The sequence below is a fragment of the Buteo buteo genome, chromosome 3, assembly GCF_964188355.1.
Source record: "Buteo buteo chromosome 3, bButBut1.hap1.1, whole genome shotgun sequence".
NCBI lineage: Eukaryota > Metazoa > Chordata > Aves > Accipitriformes > Accipitridae > Buteo > Buteo buteo.
The window spans coordinates 11,497,873-11,521,660 of record NC_134173.1 but is presented as its reverse complement, the minus strand read 5'-3'; the positions used below and the strand labels follow the sequence as shown (position 1 = coordinate 11,521,660).

The window sequence follows — 23,788 nt, the reverse complement described above, 5'->3', positions numbered from 1 at the left end:
TGGAGCTCTGTGAACATTATGTCAATCCACCTGCAGGGTCATAAGGAAATTTCCTTAATCACCTCCACTTTAAAAGAGAGACCAGTGCATTTGATGGGGGAGCTAGGTACCACCCCAAAGACCTGGGGCAAGGTACAGGTGCCCCCAGCATGCCCAAGCACCCGACAATGCCATTCCTTCTGTTTGCTGCACTACTACAGCACCTACACTTCAGAGGTTTGACAAAATGTGGATTTCCTTGTATGCCCTCCATGCCTTTTCTGAGGTACTTGTGCCTCACAGCTATTCCCCGTGTAGGGAACAGAGAGAACCACATATATGTCTAACATAGACATCCCTTGAACCTATACCAAAAAGGAAATGTTGTCCTCCTATGAAACTACGACTGATTTGTCTATTTTTGTCTCAGTCACCAACATCAACATATTCATTTAATTTGCTACATACTGTCTTTTATACACAACACAACAAAACAGGCTGGTGGTTTTGAGGTTTGGTTGTTTTTTTTTTTTTTTCTTTTTTCATATTGGAGGACTGTTGAGGTCTGCGTGGCATACAAAACCTAGGAGCAAGGACCAATTTTTCCCAGTCTTCTGAAGAGGATCAGACACATAATCATTGGTGATTTTTTTTCCAGCACCTGTGTGCTCCAGAGACAAAATAATTTGACACTGCAGCAAAATAAATTCTCTAATGAAAAAGAAAATGGAGGGGAAAAAAAAAAAAAAGGACAGAGAAAGAATCATAGAATCATTTAGGTTGGAAAAGACCTTTAGGATCATCAAGTCCAACCATCAACCAACCAACCAAAGATATAGAGAAAGAACAGAGACAGATCATAATCTCCTTCTATATATTGTAAAAATATGCACCAGACTCCTAAGACCATCACTTTCCACTATCATTGCTTCTGAACTACCATATTTCCTTTAGGAGTATGCCTCTGCAACTGTGGACTTCACCTCTTCGCCTCAATGAGTCAACAACTAAAAGGTACACACTTGTCCTAAATGCTAAAATATGTTTAAAAAAAGATAAACGAGCACACAAGAACATGTAATGTAAGTGCAGTATTAACCAGGAAAAAGAAAAAAGAAAGAAATTAAAATTCAAATGATAGAGAATGCCAGGCCAAAGTAATAATCTTATCAATACCTGAGGGGGAAAAAGCATGGAGCAATCAAGAAACCATACAGACAAGTATCATTATTTGTTACTTGCAGACTTTCAGGTTTTGAGATTAAAGTACTCTGAAATCAGACAAGACCTAACATCTGTTTTCATATAAAAATGAAAAAATACCATGACAATAAAAACAAGATACATTTGAAGACTCACATTTTTTTCCCCGTTCTCTGCTTAGAAAAACAAGTCCTCTCCAAATGGTGAATGGTATGTTCTCCCTTTTAAAGTGAGGTAGGACACCTAAGCTTCCCAGTGAACACAGCCACTTTGATGATCAGCATTTCATTAACACAATGTAGAAACTTATGACAAAATGCACACCTGCAGTTCTAAATGCACATGAATCAAAGGCACTGTATGCTGGCTCTTATCTTCTCATATGCAACAGACTGACAGATGGGACAAGAAGATGATTCACTCTCTCCAGACACCGCTAACTTTGCTGTAAGAAAACACTGAACCACTATACGCTTCTCAATTAAATAACTCAATTTAAAAAAAAAAAAAAAAAGCCTCTCTACCTGCCTGACATTTCTCACCCTCTGTTCTGACTTCATATATAATCTATCTATATTGTAAACATATCAACCAAGAGATGGGTTTCCTGTAAATGCTCCTCTGTTACATTTGGCATAAACAGTGCTATTACAGAAGGGTCCAACTTTCACCATACTCCAAGTTGACTCCCTCTTGGCTTAATCTACTGCTGTAAAGTCATGTCCCTCCCTTCCCATAAACACACCACCAAAGAAGCGCAAAACCCAATCTTTCTTTTCTGACATGAAAAAAAAAAATGCATCTTTAACTATATGCTTATATTTCTCACTTTTTGTGCATTACGCTTCTCATTTTTTTTGCCTTTACTTTTACTAGCTTCATTTCCTGAGGGTTTGTGCATGAGATTATGCTCTTAAATTAAGTAATTTGATGGAGACTTAGTCCTCAATATTTTCATGTCTGAGTGTGCTTAAAACACATAACAAGGTTCATGTGACAGCCTCCTAACAGGTTACCATTATCCGCTAGCACAAACACAAATAAAGACAGTTCTCCAGCTTGAAATGGTTTCCTATGCAAGTTGCAAGTGAGATCTCATGAAGCTTAAGTAAGGATTTGTAAATTCCTCTGCTCCTAAATCAATAAATAAATCTAGGAACAAAGTGATTTACAAAGCTGTAGAGAAGCAATTTTTCTGTGCTCATGAATGCCTACCTGGAAACACAAACTATGATACGAGTTTGGGATTTTCTCTGGCAATGACATAATGGGCTGCTTTCCCTTCTGAACAGAGATAGTAAAAATATTTTTTGCTAAGAATAACTGTATATCTGAAAAATAAATAAACCTATCTCCTTTTCAAACAGAATTTTAGTCCAGGTATTTGGGGCTTTAGTTGTTTAGGTCAGAGGCTCAGCAGGTTACAGTCACTAGGCTGTGAGTTGTTGCAGTTGGAATTTTAAATAATTAATGAGTAACAGCAGCAACCCTGGAGCTGAAATCTGCATGAGAAACCACTTAAGTCTTTACATCATCCTGATACAATTATTGTACTTATGTGCTTCTTCAAATATGCTTTCAAGTACTCATGCCTCATACTCAAACATCGCCTCATTTTATCAAAATCTTAAATTTCATGTACTGATGTTGCTTTCCCAACCTTTATCCAGGCTATGTACGAAGACAGTATAGAAATAGCCATTATGGAATTACTATTGAAGAGGAAAATGACAAACCCAGGGAAAAATTTCTATTTCAACATGAGAATGTATGAAATATACACAAGACAATTATTTCCCCTTCTTTCACTAAAAAGAAAAATCAGACTATTTATTTCATGTTAAAAGGAAGACAAAAGAATGTGACAAGCCAAACACTCACTTCTTCAGCATCATTTTCCAATTCAGTTCACCATTTACGACAAATTCAGTGTACAAAACAATCCCAACAAAGTCAGGCAACACATCAAAATAATGGAGTAAGAAAACATGTGTTTCAGTAAGGAGACTAGCAGTGTATTCACTTTCACAGATGATTACCAAAATATACCTCAAATCCACTATATGATTAAAAGTTAAGTAAGCTTATATATAATATTCACAGCACCCGTCACAAGACAATCTTGTTCTAAACAAGTTGCACTTGTAAAGTACGGGGAGGAATGGGATGAACTATTTTACTTTTATTGTTAACTGAATGTTTTTAAAAGAAAAAAATGTTTTAAATACCATCATTAAAATTGTGACAGGGTCCACAGCCTTGAACCAAGAGGGGGGTCTCATTCCACACAGTACGCAAAGACAGTGAGGAAGTTCCCTAAAGTCTTGCAACATAAGTATACAAAACACATGAGTAGGAGGTAAAACATTCTCCTGTATTACAAACATAGAACAAAGGCAGAGATAAATTAAGGGCAATACGTGAAAAATTACTTACAGCCCACTAGAAAAGCTTAGGCAGACATTAGAAACTTAAATCCAGAGTTGTAATTCTGAAAACCCATTCTCAGCTACTATATAATGCTTGGGTTTGTAATCACAACAGACACCTCCTTTCTTATTTTACAAGTGCTTCATGGACTTCAAGTTCTGCCATCAGTCATACAAAATAATACTCCAGGCATGATGACACAGCCAAGCAACTCCACATGATTTTACACCAGAACCTCATCAATATACGAGGTTATTTCTCTGCCATCCTAGGTCTTAATTCAGCAGACTTTCTCAGACACAGAAAATGTTAACCATCAGGCTCAGGCTTATCACAAGACGGAGTGGAAACCGCTGTAATGCCCCCCTCCCTGACTTTTTTTAAACTGCTATAGCAGGAGGTCACCCATACCATTAGATGGTAAGCTTGTGATTAGCATACTCACACAGGATGTGGGAAACCAGGGATCATTTCAGAAGATACTGAGGGGAAAGATCAGTCGGACTTGATCACAGGATAACTGTGAGTCAACAACGTGATCTAGCAGGGGAAAATTAAAAAAACAAAAACAACAACAACAAAAAACCAGACAGACAAACAGACCTACGTTGTATCATGAGGGGATATTTCCAGTCAAGATCAGGAAGAATTAATGCCATCATACAAGCCACTAGCATAACCTCAGCTGAATACAAGGTACAATTCTGGTCAGCCATATTTAACAACATGAATTTTTTACTAGAACAGATGCGAGGATGATGAGAGCAATAGGAGCCTATTATACAGGGATAAGACTAAAAGCCCCATGACACATCAAGGCTAAGTAAAGCAAAACTAAATGAGTGTTAGAAGAGGAGAAAATACATGCTGCCCACGTATAAATCCAAGTTAAAGTCAGAGTGCTTCTAAACATCAGAAAAGCAGGGCTCTGGAAGAACCAGAGGAGAGCAGAAACCCTAGCTATGTTCAAGGTAGAAACCAAGAGTCTGACCACTGTGTTTCAGAGACTGTGTGAATGGCGTGGTTCTTGCCATGGCGGAACAGCCTCAGGTAACACAGGCAACTCCTTTTGCCCGAGGATATTCCAATCTACATTTCCAGACAGTATACCTGGAGCATTGCAGGGTAGGGCGGGAACAGAGAGGGACCACGTTTTGCTGAACCTGTTCATACACTGACAACTGACTTAAAAAAAAAAAAAAAAAAACCCACACAAAAAACCCCTATACAAAATAAAATCACAAAAATAGTGATACCCTGGAAAGGGAGAGCAAAAATGAAACGTGCTAGATTTTAGCCAGCTGGGTTTCACTGGGGTATAGGATACTGGACAAACAGACTTTATTCTCCACTCTGAGTTCATCAATGAGTTTCTGTTCATCCGTTTTATCCTGTAAGCAATCAGTATAAAGTACAGGAAAACTGTAACTCTCTCTGCACAAAGACATATATCTACTGAAGAAAGGGACCTGCCCAACAGCATCTACCTTTGCAGCCTGCTCCTTGGAGTGGGAAACACAGGTCTGAACCCTTTGGGGAAGAGACAGTGCTCATCTCCATCCCAAGCACAGCATGGTAGGGTCTTGGCTAACCAGCTCTTCTGCAAGTTTGTGGGCACGTGCCCTCAGGAAAGGGTTGTGAGACACACACGAAGCCCACCTCTGCCCCCCGCAGCTCTGGGAACAGGAACAGCACCATAACACACCTTGTTTGGACAGATACTGACTTTAAGAAGCCTTCTACTCGGCTTGTTGGCTACACCGGATAATAATCTGAGACATCTAATTCTCAGTACAGATAGACTAGGTGCTTTATACAAGGCTCTTCAAGTCACTTTAACCCCTATTTCCCAAACAATTTACAAACCAACTGATCTTTTCATAACATTCCTCCCAAGAGTATATTCCAGAATAGCCCTTAAAATCCCCTCCCCTCCTCAAGCACCCTGCAGTAAACACACCACCATGGGAAAGCAATAATGAATAATATTTCTACAGTTTATGACTGAAACTTTACATCACATATATATATAACACTCTCTCCAGCAACAGAAAATTCAAACTTCTGTGTGCATCGTATCATTGATTCCATCAATAAAGGTGCCTCTCACCTCGCTCCTTAACAGAGTTAAAGCTTTTCAGAAAATAGATGCTGATTTGGCTGAATTCCTTACTTTCCCACTTTAAACAATACCTCCATCCAACCTGTTACTATCAATTCTTAATTCACCTATAGTGTTCTGAAGCAACAACAGCTCATAGCACTAAAAGTGCAGTCATTAATACAAGTTACTTTCTGAAGTACAAATTACACAAGACCCAAATCAAAAACTGTCTGTCCTTTAACACTTACAAGAGTTATCTGTAAGTGAAAACAATGGGTCTCTTATTTAATGTAGCATCTTGCTTAAACCAGCTTTTATTGAGATTATAACGGACTTTGCAAGCAATTAAGGTATACTGACAGCTTTTAACTGTCTTATAACTCCTTTTTTAAGTGGAAATCCAGCTATTCTAAGTTAGTGGTTATGATTAGTTTGAGATGTTGCAGCTGGAGCCTTTCACTCCCAAATACATTGGTGACGGCCCATTTACAGCACCGCTCCCTTCTTTATGCCAACACTGCCCAGCTGTGGTCCCTAATATTTAGCCTGTGGCATTTTAAAACCTTACAATAATTCTGAATGACCAAACTTGCCCTTAGTAAGCTAATACTAGTTTTAATCACTAGCTTCTTTTGGTGCATCCAGTAAGTCTAACGCATTTCCCTTTATAAGTAAGTATCTATTAGTAAATCCATTCCTGGTTTGGTATTTGAGCATCTGTCAAAATTACTGCCAATGTCCAGAACAAAAATACAGCAATGCGGGGGGGGGGGGGATAAAAATCCCCCATTTATTATCTTGAAGCACACAATACTTGCTCAAAAAAAACCTACCCTGATCAAAAACATAGCGCCACCCCCAAACCACAGGTTTCATAGTATCTGGCAAGGATGTTTAAAAACAAGCTAACAGCAATGCAGACTTTGTATGTTTAAAGTTAAGCAAAGTGGAAAGCAATTACCACCACAACTGTTTTGTTGGGGTTTTTTTTAACATAGCTGCATGTAAACATTTCATCAGTTTGCATACATCAGCGTTCACTTATATTCACTCCTAAATCCAATTAGTAATGAGCATAAATTTCCCTTATGTTGCCAACTATATCATATGAGCAGCCAGTCCTAAAGCACTTAAAATTACGGTATACGTTGGTTGTCTGCTAGAATGGACAAGGTTTGAAGATGATACCACAAATGCTCTCTCAAATGCCACATGGGGAAAAGGTGTAAGCAGATAATAATGGGATCAGATGCAGAGTGATGCCAGGCCCACTGGGACAGGGACGTGCACAGGTTGATAAAAGCGTGGTATCACAACATAGCAGAAACAAGGGTGGCTAATAATTTTGGTACCAATTATTATTTTGCTCATTTCAAGTCATAACACTACTGCAATACCAGTATCTTGCTCATCACTTGCTTACCCTTTGTACGCTGCAGCCTGCCTATACCCAAACATGATCCAGAATACGTAATTTTTCATGAAGGAGATCATGGTCCCCTGCCCTGACCTGCCTGACTTTATATTATAAATACACTACTGCAAACAGAAGGAAATCTTTTTTGGCCAGAAACACGCTATGTATGTCCCACAGCAATGCTACTCAGCATTCTGTTCAGTCTGAAGTCTAATTTCTTGCCTCAGTTTCCCCTGAACATAATTTTTATTTTGTTTCATGTGAACTGGTACTACTTTTGTGACTTGCCTACTTCAGGCTCTTCATTACAAATTTCTGTTAGGACAGGAATCACAAGAATCTCTCTAATGAGGAGCTAGTCTTGTTCTTTATGACAGGGGTTGAAGTGTAATAATAAAAGTGTATCTTTTAGTTTCATCTAATGATAGCTTAATTTTCAGGAACTTGAGTGATACCAGACCTCATAAAAATTGGTATTCTATGTAAAGTCGGACTATTAGATCATAAAACATTATTATAAAAATACGATCTCTTAAGAGTGGCAATTTTAGTTACAACAAAGATTAAAATCTGTTCAATAACTTCAAAGCACAGGGTTCCCAACCAAATACAAATAAGAAAAATTTCAAACATTTCTGAATTACAGCAACCTTTAAATAGAGAATACTTAAAATGCTTAAAACAGTAAGTGTCAGGCAACTCATTCAACCGACACTACAGGAGGAATTTTTATACAAACAGAATGTAATTATAAGTTGGAATTGAGTCAACATACTCTAAGTCAATGCCTCTCTCCATCAATTAAAAAAAAAAATCATCACAAGATAATTCAACACCACAAAAAGACATACGCAGAATAACCTTTTTATCTATTTATTATCTATTTAAAATTAGTGTGACAACAAACATTAACATCTTAAAGTCTTCCTGTGTTCATTTGATCTTACTTATTTGGGTGGTCTTTTCTTATACAAGCAAGCCCACTGAAGACAATCATATTGTTTCATATTGATGGCTGGAAACACATCCCATGCCCCATGCCACTGTCCAGAACACTATCCTGGGCCTTGAAAAGCAAGCCTTATGGTGACACAGTACCCCAGAAAGAATTGAGTCAGACAATGGGACTCATTTCCGAAACAACCTCATAGACGCCTGGGCCAAAGAGCATGGCACTGAGTAGGTATATCACATCCCCTACCATGCAGGAGCCTCTGAGAAAATCAAATGATACAATGGACTGCTAAAAACTACACGGAGAGCAATGGGGAGTGGAACCTTCAAACATTGGGATACACATTTAGCAAAAGCCACCTGGTTAGTCAACACCAGAAATCTGCCAGTCAGGCTGCCCCTGCCCAATCAGAACTTTTATGTACTGTAGAAGGGCATAAAGCCCATGTAATGCACATAAAAAGTATTCTAGGGAAGACAGTCTGGGTTACTCCTGCCTCATACAAAAGCAAACCGATTCGTGGGATCGCTTTTTCTCAAGGACCGGGGTGCACTTGGTGGGTGATGCGGAAGGATGGGGAAGTTCTATGTGTGGCTCAAGGGAATTTGATTTTAAGTGAGAATAGCCAATGAATTAAATTGTACGATGTTAACTGCTACATAACCCTGACACTGTATGTCATCATTACTACAACTGTTATGTGCCATTATCAACGGTATTACAGTAAGAATCACTTAGATTAACGAAGAACGAACTTTGATAAAACCAAGCGAAGCAGGGTAGCGATGGAACCAGAACTGCCTTCAGCATGCAACAATCCAGCGCTACACACCATCCTCCTGCTGCGCCCGGTGTCACCCGCCCACTGCACCACACCAAAGCCCAATCCTGCTCTGCCGACTGCGCAGACTTCGCACCATCCATCTTGCCCAGAAAGACTGTTACAACCGGTGGAGCCCAAAGTCATGGACTAGGTGAACTCAACAGACATTTCATATGGATGGCCCATAGACTAAGGAAATGGTGTGGGTGTGTGCGCGCACATATCTCTCTCAAAGGACAGGAAAGGGGATGGTGATTAATTGGGATGTATTGGGAAGTGTGGGAACTGAGCACGATGTAAATGGTATAGAATAAGGCATGCATCAGGAAGACACTGCAAAACCAGCTTTCATGCTTGTGTGTGCCAGTATGATTGCGGTAATGCATGAGTGATTATGAAATTATTTAATTGTTCTCTTCCCAAAGCCCTGGTTATTTCTCTCAGGTTAAAGTACAGAGCTGGCTGATTGCGAAATACCTTTAATCATTTGGCCATCTTCAAATGTAATATTCTACCAATGTCGTATTTGCATGTTAATGTTTTACTTGCAGTGATTAATTTACTAAGTTGGACAAAAGGAAAATGTGATTTTACACTTCAGAAATAATTAAAACACAAAACCAGATTCCTAAAATATTGGAGACATAGACATTAGAGATAGAAGTAAGAACTTACACACCTAAAACTTACTGTGGAGGTACTATTTACCTTTTAGCATCTGGCTTTTTCCCCTACATGCATTTTTCAGTGTCAGTTTAGAATCATCAGTATGATTTTGGGGTACATGTAAGATTGAGTTAAAATACTGACAAAGTTTTGCAATCTATTATGATTTTTGCCTACAGTATTAAAGTCTTACTGCAATTAAACACTATTGGAAGCATTAAAATCATGAGTTAATTACATATGCCATTCAAAACATATTATGAAAGCTGTATTTCTGGTTAATTCACTGCGGACAGAATTATTACTAGAACATTTCTGAACTGTAAAATGTAACTCCTACATTCAGTTCAGCTAGTAGTCCTGGAGAAACATTTCATTAAATGTATTTATAACCTTACTCCCAAGAGGTTTTTCAGATCCATAATAATAATGCAAAGAATAAAAATGAATACCTAAAACATAAAGTATAGTTCTACACAGCATGAAACTAAGGACAATTATCATCACATGACAAAATTACTTTGATACATGGTGAACCACACAGAGTAATCATTGTTCATCAATAACAGTAAAAGTTGGAAAATTAAAACATCTGAACCAGTAAATCATGTGGTGCCAATGATAAGATCTGAGAAATACTAAATTCCCCAATAAGTCATTGTGAACTTAGTGCTCAGCACCATACAACCAGGTTAGATTTGTTTGCTTCTGAGTACGTGCAAATCAAGCCAATCTCAGTTTTACTATGGGTCTTACTGCATTTGAGGGTTGCTGGTGTTTTCCAAAGACCACCTAAAAAATTGTTAGTAATAAGGGACTATCAAAATAGTGATTAGTAGAAAAGCAAGCCACAACTGGAGAAGTTTTAAATGTATATTAGCAACAACAACAACAAGCAAAAAAACCACAAACAAAAACCAACGATGAAAAAAAAAAGCTTCAAATACATAAAAGAATGCAAATAAAGATTTTCACATGGCCTCTCTCTGACACCTGCATATGCATTTCTCCTTATTATCAAGCTAATGGCAAGATAATGGACCTAAATCAATACAAAAGAGAACACAATACAAAGCCCACTGGCTATAAGCAGATCACCAATACACTGATCAAACCAATATAATTATTAAACTTACTGTCACTTTTGCTACCACCTTCCTTTCTTGCAAATTCCTCAAACACACACAGGGAGCAAGAATCACTCTAGCAACAACAACCTGTTCCTAACAAGCTTGTTCCCCCAGGTCACATGAAGTCCCAAGTCATTCATCACAACATTCCCAAGATGCAGGTGCTCCATCCTGTGACCAGCATGCACTCAGTCACCTACAGATGGACAACAACTGGGCATCAGAAAAAAAGGAGCAGGAAAGGGATTATGCACAGGTTACCAAGTCTGAGGGATCACTGGGAAAGAAAGCATCACAGTCCAGCCTCCTTTCTTTGTTTGTTAGTCCACTCCCATAGTATGTTCAGACATATGCTCACCTGGATATCATTTCTGGGCATATGGAGAAGGTGGTGACTGGGAATCACCAGCATTAAATCATGCCTGACCAGTACAATTGCCTTCTGTCATAAAATAACAGGATTTGTGGATGAGAGGTGATCAGTGGTATCATCTACCTTGATTTTAGCAAGACTCAACAATGTCTCCCGCAGCATCTTTGCACCTAACCTGATCCAAGTTACAGTCTAGATGGGTAGACTACTAGATGATAAAAAAACCCTATCTCTACCCTTAGGCTCAAACAGTAGCTGTTAACGGTTCTCAGTCTGCCCATAACCTGGCTACATGTGCATAGGTTAGCGGCCCTATCCTGTTTAATACATTTAACAGTGACCTAGCAGAGTGTACAGAACATTTCATCAGTCTGCGAGCAACACCAGACTTAGGGGTGCAGCTGCTACACTGGAGGGTGGGGTTGCCTTTCAGAATGACTTAGGAAGGGCTGACAGAAACATCATGAGAGCACAGCCTGAAGACTAACTTACTGGTGAGCAGCTCTGCTGAAAACCACCTGGGGGTCCTGGACAATAGTAGGCAATACATGAATCAGCAGCCCACCTGGCAGCAATGAGAGCTAACAGCATCTTGGGCTTTGGCAACAGCAGCACAGCCAGCGGACTGAGGGAAGCAATTGTTCTGCTTCATGCACAATCCATTACTCTGTTATCTGGACTACTAGGTCTGCTTTTGGATCCCCACTATGAAGCATCAGTCAACTGGAACTAGTTCAGGGAAAGGCCACAAAGGCATTTGGTGGCTGGAGCACACGCCCTGTGAGGAGAGGCTGAAGACACTGGGATTGTTCAGCCTGGAGAAAGCTTTGGAGCACCTAATAGCAAATTTCCAGTATCTAGAAGTAAATTACTAAAAAGGTGGAGCCAGGCTTTTTACCAAGGTGCACAGGGGGAGAACAATGTCAACAGAAACAGGGGAAGTTATAAATATTTATTAGATAAGGGAAAATACACACTATGAGGATAATCAAGCATTGGAACAGGTGCCCTGAAACATAGTGGAATCTCTGTCCTTGGAGCTTTTCAAGACACAACTAAACAAAGCCCGACGTTGCTTGGTCTGATGAGTGACCCCACTTTGGGCAGAAGGATAGACTGGAGACCTCCTGAAGTCTCTTCTAACCCAAATGAGTCTACGAATCTGTGTTGGAACTGTGTACATATGATATGCAGAGCATGCACATTTAGGCACAATGCACCCAGAAGACAAGAGAAACTTCAGGCATACTCAAAACATGCTGTAGAAATGATCTACGTATGTGCAGTAAATTGAATGCCTTTGCTGTTCTGTGAATTGTATGCACTTATGCAGATCAAAAGAACTGCATATGCATGTATTTATTTAGTCATGGGACTGACAAGGGCCCCACAGAACATGTCCTTCAAGAGCCTCTACAAAGCTACTTGACTCATTGAGCCAGGAAGGCTGAAAAACCTTAACCACAATTAATCCTAATTCACTTAGTAGCACTGCAGCTATGGGGACAAGCCACCAAAACCAAAAGCTAATTATAAATAAGAAGAGACTACAGGTACAGCATACATTTCATGGCTGATACAACAGTCCCTAATGGTAGAATATAAACTGCAGTTAAGAATTTCGAATATGATGCTACTCAGCGTTGTACCATATAACTCCATTAAGTCAAGGAGCATACTTTTGTTGTTGCTGTATGCTCTTCGTGGCCTCCCTAAGGCCTAACAGTTGGGCAAAATATTACTCAGAGAGATGAAATGTACAAACCATTTACAATAAAAGGCCAATTAGAAGTAACGAAAACTATTTTGCAACCTTTCTCATGCTTTCCAGGGACACAAAGAATTATTATTTGTGGCTACAATTCCAGCCTTTAGTTGGAACCAGATTTCTTCCTCTAGCGCCTTCATTAATAAAGAAGATCATGGTGTTCAGGAGTTAGAATTAAGGGAAAAAAATAAAACAAACCACCAAACCCAATAACCACACTACATACAAAGCTTTTTACCACAGGACGAGAAGAATATTTTGCAACCCACTCTACAGGTCAGCCAAAATTAAAGATGAACTTTTCAATACCAACAGTCCTGCATTCAGTTGAAAACCACCTACTAAAATTCCCGTGAAAACAACAACTTGTCCCTGTGCGCTTATTCTAAGTTCTTTCCCATTTGACAAGAGTATCTTTCTGAAAAACAAAAACAAAGCCAAATTATTGCCTACCCTCCAGGTGAACAGTGCTGACTCAGACTATGCTGATGAAAGCTACACAAAAGTTTATACTTACCTCTTTTCCACAAACAAGTCAGGGCAAAGTAATAGTACAGATAAAAGATTATGAAAAACCAAACCAGGGAGTTTCTATTTGTAGAAGCCACGCACTTTGTTTAGTAATAAGTCCCTCAGTACAGTAAATTCCATCATTTGGGGAAGGAGTCTAAGAGGAAAAGGCCCAACAAGAGCCAAAGTAAAAGAAAATAGCAGTTGCTTTAAGTCAGTCCCAATTATTTCAGCACGTATATTAAGCTAAAACCAACTATGAATTAAAAAAACCACCAACCTGTTTTGTTTTCTTTCTACTTTCACAAAAATGGGAGAGTTAACACCAAGCCTTAAGAAATGTGAGAAGGCTCGCCCGTCTTTGCTATCACCAATTTCGCCAATACATGAATGTGATGGGTTGACCTTGGCTGGATGCCAGGTGCCCACCAAAGCCGTTCTATCACTCCCCCCATCCTCAGCTGGACAGGAGAGAGAAAAATATAACAAAAACTTGCGGGTCGAGATAAGGACAGGAGAGATCATTCACTAATTACTGTCACAGGCAAAACAGACTCAGCTTAGGGAAAATTAGCTCAATTTATTACAAATCAGCCAGAGTAAGGTAATGAGAAATAAAACGAAATCTCAGAACACCTTCCCACCACCCCTCCCTTCTTCCCGGGCACAACTTCACTCCCGGATTTCTCCACCAAACCCCCCCCAGCGGCACAAGGGGGACAGGGATGGGGTTTACGGTCATCACACGTTATTTTCTGCCGCTTCACCTCCTCAGGGTGAGGGCTGATCACGCTCTTCCCCCGCTCCAGCGTGGGGTCCCACCCACGGGGTCAGTCCTCCACGAACTTCTCCAACGTGGGCCATTCCCACGGGCTGCAGCTCTTCATGAACTGCTCCAGCATGGGTCCTTTCCACGGCGTGCAGTCCTTCAGGAGCACACTGCTCCAGCGCGGGTCCCCCACGGGGTCACAAGTCCTGCCAGAAAACCTGCTCCACGGGCTCCTCTCTCCGCAGATCCGCAGGTCCTGCCAGGAACCTGCTCCAGCGTGGGGTTCCCACGGGGTCACAGCCTCCTTCGGGAACCCACCTGCTCCGGCGTGGGGTCCTCCACGGGCTGCAGGTGGAGATCTGCTCCACCGTGGACCTCCCTGGACTGCAGGGGGACAGCCTGCCTCACCAGGGTCTTCACCACGGGCTGCAGGGGAATCTCCGCTCCGGCGCCTGGAGCATCTCCTCCCCCTCCTTCTTCACTGACCTTGGTGTCCGCAGGCTTGTTTCTCTTACATGTTCTCACTCCTCTCTCCCGCGGCTGTTTCTCCCCCTCCCAACTTTTTTTTCCTTCTTAAAAATGTTATCACAGAGGCGTTACCACTATCACTGATTGGCTCGGCCTTGGCCGGCGGCGGGTCCGTCTCAGAGCCGACTGGTACGGGCTCGCTCTCTCTCGAACACAGGGGAAGCTTCCAGCAGCTTCTTACAGAAGCCACCCCTGTAACCCCCCCCGCTACCAAAACCTTGCCACATAAAACCAATACAATGAAGCACACCAGGCAACCATTTCCACAGTTCACCGTCTTTTGGTCCGCCTTTCAGGCACCGTGGTTTCTTCCTTTGAACTAAGCAATATAGAGATGAAAATGCCTGGTATCAAATTGCTGACTATTTTTCAGTGACCATTTCACTAAAGAGACAAACTAAAACAGGATTGCTGTGTAACCTGACAGTGGATTTTAGCATTTTAGGGGATTATGGGTTTTGCTCCTATTTCAGCTATCTCGCATGGTGTGAGCTGTCAAAACACTATGAATGCAACACAATAAGGGTCAGAAAGTTTCCTATTATAGTATCATTCTTTATAGATAAAGCTTTGAGGGACATGTCAATCTCCAAAGTTACTGCTTTATATTGTTTCATCAGTATTTTATCCCATACCACAGATCTACTGAAAACATCGGCCAATTATTTTCCTTATTTTGGCTTCAGCCTTTGCTGCCATAGTTTTCACTATAATGGGTCCTTTCTGGACACAAAGTTGTACAGCTGTCCTTCAAAGAAAAAAACAGCAGACGCACAAATCCATCATAATTCCTTCTGTACCTTTTTAACACTCAAAGGGACAAGTATATCATTTTATTTTAACCACTGCAAGCTCTGCCTATGCTAGCTTTTCAGATGGTATTCCAACACTACTTTCCACCCAGAGAATTAACAAGATTTGACAATAGAGTTTAACCAAGGACTGATTTTTTTTAGAATCAGAAAAGGGATGCTGACATCTGGGAAATAACAATGGAGGAAGGTTAAGTGAAAAGCATTACATCACACAACATCATAAAGCAATGTTTTGCTATTAACCATGAAACATTGTGACTTAACTGCAATCACAGCAACTGACGAGTCTTGTTTTAGATGAGCTGAGAGTCTAGGTTACTCAAGGAGTTTGTCACAAACTCCAGAAACACTTCCTGGGAGTGGGTACTATGGGAAGCCAATAGAAGTTCTAAATTATATATATATTATTTAATATATTAGTCAGAAGAAAATGGCTGTGAGCTAGGGATATGCTTATGACACTCAGGTTTATGTACAGATTTTAAGGCCAGAGGACAGTAACAGCTGTCACTGGGATCTGCAGAATTGCTGCATTAAAAAAAGCCAGAAGCCTAGGCTGTATCTGCATCAAGACGCTAACCCAGCCTATACAAAGCCTGAGGAATGAGTGAGATTTGGTCAGTTGTAGTGGACAAGGTGCAAGTGATACTGTTAGGTTGGTGAAGAAGATTTGAGGAGACAGCAAAGACCAACTCTACCACTTAATGCACCCAACTGGCATTACCAACCTGAAGCCAGTCTACTCCAGTTTGTCTATCTGAGGTCTATCAAGGAAAACTAGGAATGTGAATACTAAGTAAAAGATACAGGATGACTGTCCTTAGGGCTCTGAGGCTATCGTTACATTGGAAACTATGATTTTACTGTGACAGTTTTACCAGTGAAACACCTTATGTCCAAAGACGAACCTACCTCACGGTTGGCTTCTTACCACCATACCACACTTTGGCAATACCATGCCCAGAAAGGGCTGACAGAAGAACCAGCTACACGTTGTCCTCTGAAAGACCCTTGGATACCCAGAATATGCAATCGCCTTCCAATCTGGAAACTATCATGGCCCAACTTATAACTGAAAAAAAAATTGGTAGGGCACTGACAACTACAGAACAGCTGTATTTCAGGGTTTTTTGAATCTCTGGAGGACAAATATATTCCAATTGATGTGAGAGGCTGCTGTTGCACTATACAAGTCCTTGATCAAACCTAACGCATTGCATATAATCATTATTTTTCATGGTCTTGCATGTATTCACAAGACCACAATCAAGAGAACTGACTCAAAAATGCAGCCAGGCGCAACAAACATATCAGTATCTTTGATAACAATGTTCCCTCTCCTGTATTCTTGAAAAATCTCTTTCAGAAAGTCAAGGATTAAAAGGAAACATTAAGACCAGGTACAAGGGTTCTAAACAATACATAAACTTTCTCCAGAACAGCTTTATATATGTCTGTTAGTACTGATCTCTCACACTGCCAAGCCTCTGTTCAAGTATCTGAATTCCAAAGATAGCTATAACTTGTCCAACTGCATTGTTTTACCTGAATTTTGTGACTTCTAAATAAGAAGTAGGCTAAGAACAAACATATTTTCACTTATGATCCAGAGATTTAAACTCTTTAGCAGAAGCCAAAGATAACACACCAGGTAAACATATAAAAATACACTACATGCCTGAATTAATTTTAGGAATACATGTTGATGTGTATTTGCTTTGATTTTCCTTTCCCTCTCACTTTCAAATCATAATAGTTAGACGCTAGATACCCTCAGCCCTTGATTTCATCTATCTGGAAAGGCTTGAATTTAAATATTCCCAAATGTTTAAGTTTTCTCAAAAGTTTAAGAAACTAGATATTAAGAATGGCAATTATACACTATGAAATTTGGCAAGTGTTGGAACAAAATACAGAAAAGTAAGATTTAAAAAACATCTTTCCTTCCAATGTACAAAATGAACCTAGTACAGCTGATACATTGATCAAAAACTGTTGAAATTTTAAAAATATTAATATAAAAATTATTGTACCTTCAGTCACTGAGTATTTAGAAAAAAAACCACAAACTCTGATTTGATCAATCTTTTCAGATTTATTACTTTGCTTGCTTCTCCCCTTTGAAAGACCTTACCAAAGATTCAGAAAAAAAAATTGAAAAAAAAAAAAGCAATAGTGAAGTAAAGATCTAGAAAACTATCTTCCCTACTGAGTTATTTCAAAATCACTTCAGGACAGAAGAAAAAAAAATGGCTGGAAACTTCCATGTTATTTCTTGTTTTTCTCTCACTTGCCCTTTGCGTGGGCTTTCCTGGGATATGTCCAAGACTTACAGCTATTCCAAGCAACAGAGCTGGGATTTCACAGTTACTGCAACTGATGCAAGAAGCCTCATAGGAACAATCTCACTTCATATTAACCAAAGAGTTCTCCAATTATTTTTAACTGAGCATTTTAAGATGCATAAAGCTTTTTTCCAAATATGACAAACTCAGAACATTAAAATCTAAACACAGTTGTCAGAAACTGTCCAAGTGTCTGCTATTTATAAATTCTTTAGCCACAAAAAATTGTTCATAACAGATTCTGAATCCTTTAAAGAAAACAGTAGGAAGTTGTATGTCAATCTCTACAGAAAAGTTAAACTCAGGATGATCAACTTTTTACAGAAGGGTCAGTCTCTTCAAACCTCTCAACGAAGACGAGGTGTAGAAAATTGAGGTGAGACTGATAACTCCTGGACATCAAGAAAACTTCTTTTAGAAAAAAAGAAAAGCCAAACTCTGAGAACAGCTGGCAAAGCAAGAAAACATGAGTACAATTTGTTCTTCAGAGAAGTTAATGAAATTGCTAATCATCTACATAACTAACATCAAAATTATTTACTATTATACCCAAAAGCCCATGTGACACAAGGACTCAATCAGGATTACATTTGATATTTGTATGGCGATTAGATGGTAGGAGAGAGAAATTTCTTCATGTGCTACTAATACATGAAAATAACCAGAGAAACAAATATAGATAATCCATAGTGATTTGAATGAGAGGATTAAGTAAAGAAAATCTAAAACCGAGTGTGACATAGCCTTTATTTAACATCACTGAATAGGTAAGAATAGACACTACCATTGTCTTGCTGGGGGAGAACCTCCAATGAAGTTTCGTGCAACTCTTTCCAACCACAGCTAATTCTACAGTGCTTAGCACAACTACGAACATTTTGTCTAAATTCTCAGGTGGGTGAAACACCTAGAGACCTAGATTTTGATTTTGTCATTTTAATTTATGAGCTAGTCAGTATCACCATATTGTGCTCCTTTAGCTCAAACACAGCATTCACATCTTGTCTCACCACAGTGAGAACAATCTGCCTGCAGAATGATTAGTACAGCGAGACCCAGAACTACAACTGAAGGCTACAGTAATATAGCTCTAATGTAATCTCCACTGACTGAAGTCAGCCACTGCCTCTGGCAACTGGATCAGTCTCTCAGAGACCAACTTGTTCATTTTACACCGATTATCTCATTAGGTCCAAATTAAGCAGTTTGTGCAGAAGACTGGGTGCACCAGAAAATGGGTATTAACACAGGTAATATGCAAATAAAGTACTGGAGCCTAATGTCATCTGTCTGAAACTCCAGTTGTACAAGTTTTTGAGCAGTCAAGCTCCAAAGCCTACATCTTTTTTCTGATTCTCCTTCCATTGGTTACTAACTTTTTTTTTTTTTTTTACATGTAGAAATTCAGGCTTCTTCAGAAATGACAGTGTCCTACTGATTTTTTTCTTGGCCTACTGATTTTTTTTCTTGGAAGCACCTAACAATTCTGGACAACTGTAATGGCTTTTTCCCTTTCCATCTTCAACCGACCATTTTAAAGAAACCAGACAAACGCCTGTTTTATAAAAGACCATCAACTGGCTGTATTCAAAACTGCATCTAAAGTTCCTGACCTGTTCATCACTGGTGTCCTTTATGTAAGTAAGAGCCTCACCACAGAAAACACAGATCACAGCTTCAATGTGACACCTTGCCTGAGAGAAAAATTATTCAGGTAATTAAACACCACAGGACTGGGTACCTCACCACTGATCCATGAGACTGTGCTATCCTTTAATCCATGAGAGAGTTTACACTTTAAACCTGTACGCAAGACCAGAGTCAGACTGCAAGCTTTCCAGCCTTCTCCCCCATTAAACACTGGTTATGCTTTCAGTGCTTTAGCCAAATTATACTAGATTTCATCCACATTAGTCTGTATGTTGTGTTGACTGTCAAACATTATGTTCCCGTGTAAATTAAATCAATTTAGTTCTGGTAAGTAAAAATTTGAATCAAACTGCCCAGGTTCTAGTATATGAGCACTCATCTATTTTCACAGCACCTCCTTTTGGCAGGTAAGAAATTAACAGAAAACAGTGTATAATTTTGAAAACTTAACAACTTTTGCTACTTATGCTGCAAGTATGAGAGGTGGATTTCAGTTTAATCTGCTTTCTCTCAACAGCTTATAATGAAATTGTTTCTTTAGTCATAACAATCATGTAGCAGAGTAATTAGAGCCTAAACTATAATGATAGGTTCTATTTGATGCAATAAATAACTGCAGTGGCTATTTCCACCATATGGAGAATTTATATTGAGTACTGAATAAAAACATCACAAAAAGAATAAACAGAAAATTTGTGCATATGCAATGGTACTGAGATTCAAGGACCTATTTTCCAAATTCCGTGTTTCTCCAGGCAACACCCAAAGAGAACACTGGCACTCCCCTAGGACAGGTTGCTCTCTTGCCTGATCCTACCATAATCGTTCCATGTACCTTCCTTTGTAATCCAATACACCACTAACACCCATCTTCTCAAACCCTCAGAACTGGAAAGAACTAGAAGCATGTCCCAATTATGCTATTGATTCACAGGGTGACCAACGTCAAGTCTTCCCTTGACAAGATATAAACCGATATAATCCTTCTCTGCATGCGCAGGACATTTTGAGTCCATGATTTTTCTAATTCTGACAAGCTTGTCTTTAAAAAGGATGTAATGCCTTAGTTGACTAGAAAACTAAGTATCATATGGCAGCTGACTTTATGAGGAATAAAGCCCAATGCAAGAACAATTCTGTCGTGAAAATTTTCACAAGCGCACAACAGTAAAAATAGTTTCATATTTTTAGTTGCTTAAGTAACGTGCTGCAATTTCTATCATAAAGTAAAGGGCCTGTGGTGGGCCAAAATTTATCACTACAATAATGATTATTCAGTTATTCATAGTAATTATCATTATAGAACAGAGGCTTCAAAAGTCTGTGTACATTCTTTAGTTGTACAGCATGGCATAAACTCTTAATTTCTATTCTTAATTCTCTACTTATAAATCCAGTGAAACCGACAAAACACTACATTTTATTCATGGCTTTCTCCCAACTCAGTGAAAATGAATTTGAATACATTTCATCAGGGCACATTAGAAGAGCATAACACTCTCTGCCTTTTTTTTTTTCCTCTCATTATAAATATCAAACTTTATTCTCGATGGATTATCTCAGAGCCTAATGCACAAACATTGCTTAGAAAATGAATATCCATTAATATAACTTCTATGCACAGGCTGTCGCAAACTAGAAATTGCCCTTTGACCATATTACTTGTGATCAATAATGTCTGCAAAATGTTCCATCTGGTTACTTATTTCCTCAGGTACCTATTACCTTACTAGAAGTCTACACGGCTTCAAAAACTACTGTGTAAGATCAAAGTAAAAAAAAAAAACACAAACAAAAAACAAAAAAACCAACAACAAACTTTGTGTCTGCCAAGCACAAAGGCAACACTTCTACCCAAGGGAATCCTTGAGCCACAGCTGCCTGTAGAGAGTATTCTGGGGAAGCATCACTGCAAGCTTTCCCTATTGCGGTCCTCTCCAGGCACCCACTCTTGGCTGCTGCTAGCAGAAACTTTGCTATATCCTGGTGTGGCATTTTTAATGTTCTCATAGGTGCTCTTTAGAATAATTCAGAAGGCATACAGGCAGAGCTGATATAAAACATTAAAAGTATATAATCCATGATGCTCGAGAGCTTTGACAGACTCGTACCAGTTATCCCTAACTGCTCTAAGTCCATTTAAAGACCTTAGAGAACTGTTTCCTACTCAACTGCCAACAGTAATCAAATCATTAATGTAAAACAAGAGTGTTCTCTTACTCTGTTATTATTTACCTTGACTGACAGGGAGCACTTCATCATCCTTCCAGCCAGGTATTTCAAGCCTTTATACACACTCACCCTGCAATCTACAGATTAACTTGTTTGTATCTGTGAACTAACAGTACTCCACAGACACAAAATTATATTCATTAATCTCAGCATTTCAAAAATAATGAGTGAATATAACAGAAATAAAACAGTGCAACATACATGCTGTCACTCCTGATCACCCTCAGGACTCAATTCTGGTCCCACTGAAAAGGGGGAAAAACTTCAGTTTCTCCACAAGAAAGCCCTCATTTTCACAGTTTCTTCATTTTTTTGTTTTTATAAAGATCAACATTACTCCAAATGTAGCATCTGATACGTTGAAGGACAAAAGTGATGCCCACAGGAAACACTATCATGACTGACCTACTTAAAATTACAAAAATACATGTTGACGTTCTTCCCAAGACAAATCGTGCAGCGATTCTGGAAAAAAGGAAAAAAAAAAAAAAAAAAGTCCCCCACGAGCACACGAAGAAACTGCAGCCTTCGCTCTCGCCGCAGCCCGCCACACACACGAGTGATGTTAAAGCACTTGCCAAACCCTCCACAGAAACCGCACAGCCCCAGCGCAGCCGCCGAGACGAACCAAAGCTACGGCGGCTTCAAACGGAGCCAAAAGCCGGTGACAGAGGAGGAGAAGGAGGAGGACGAAGAGGAGGAGGAGGAGGAGGAGGTGGTGGCGGGGACCCGGGGGTAGGCGAGGGCGCTGACAGGAGGGAGGGCGGGAAGCCTCACAGCGGCACCTCACAGCCCGCGTTCCCCGCCGCCGGGCGCACCTTTGGGTTTTCCTCACAGAAACTTCCCAGGAGATCCCTCGGCAATAACCGGTGAGTGCCCGGGCAGGGCGGGCGACAGCACCTGCCACGCTCCTCAGCTCTCCGCCAGCGCCTGCCGCGCGGCTCTGCCCCGTGAGGTAAAAAACAGAAGGAAAGGAAAAAAAAACACACACAGACACACACACACACTAAAAAAGGGGGAAGTTGGCCGTTTCTGTTTAAAACTCCGGGCACGGCCACGATGTGAAACCGGAAGACCACGGTACCGACTTCGGGCCTCCCGCTGTCGGCCGGGGCGCCACAGGCTGTGCCCCCCCCCCCGTCCCCGTCCCCGGTTATGCAACGCACCGGTACCGGATCCTCCGCTCCCCCTCACCGAGGAGCAGACACCTCGGCGGGGCGGGCCGGGACCGGGCCGGGGCGGGCAGCTACCCCCGCGGCGGGCGGCGCTGCCCTGCCCTGCCCTCCCCAGCCGTCCAGCCGATCGCGGCGAGCCGCCCCGGTCCTGTCCGCAGGTACCTGTCCCGGAGGTGGAATCAAGGGAGGAGGAGGGAGTCCAAGGACCACCTACCGCTGCCCGTCCCTGCCGCTGCCGCCACCTGCTCCAGGTGCTGCCGCAGCGCCGCCTGCCCTCCGCCGAGCCTCCCGCGGCCGCCCCGCCGAGGGGGAGGGACGCGGGGCACACAGGGCGAAGAGGAAGAGAAGGAAGCCGAAACGCTACCACACCGCCTCCCCGCTCCCCGCCCCGCTCTACCGCCTCCTTCCCCCGGAGCACAACAACAACAAACACGGCGGAGCGCGGCGTGCCGGCCGGGTACGGCCCCGGAGCCGGCGGTGCTGAAGGGGGGGAGGCCCTGCCAGGCTCCCCTCCGCGAAACCGCCCGGACAGAAGAGGGGACGGGGAGGGGGGAAACCAAACCCACCAAAAAAAAATAGAGTAAATCACAACGCACCCGGCGTGTCGTCCTGGGCTGCGGCGCTCCGGGGGCTGCATGCAGCCGAGGGCCGAGAGGGCAGCACCCCCCCCCGCCACCCACCGGGAGAGGCGGTGGCGAGGTGCGGGGAAAGGCGGGGATGGAGCCGGGAAAGGAGGGAGGAGGAGAAGGAGGAGCTGCCCCCGCTCGGTGTCGGCGTTTTGCTGTTTGGCGGCTTGCTTCTTCCTCCCCTCAGAAAGCACGGCCCGGCGTTGCCCCCCCCAGCTACCTGCACCGGAGGTGCGCCCCGGCGGCGGCGGGCCAGGGCACTGCGCCGTGCCCCCAGAGTCGGTGTCACC

The 23,788-nt window shown here is 41.3% G+C and overlaps 1 protein-coding gene across 2 annotated transcripts in view; it reads right to left on the bottom strand.

Moving 5' to 3' along the window:
* Positions 1–23,205, bottom strand: part of MBP (myelin basic protein) — a 124,327-nt gene extending 101,122 nt beyond the window's left edge. Inside the window, exon 1 of one of the 2 annotated variants that reach the window (XM_075022857.1) lies at positions 23,087–23,205. The gene's annotated coding sequence lies outside the window, so the exon portion shown is untranslated. The remainder of the gene's footprint in view (positions 1–23,086) is intronic. The other variant, XM_075022856.1, reaches the window with a different exon arrangement.
* Between the last annotated feature and the right edge of the window lie 583 nt (positions 23,206–23,788).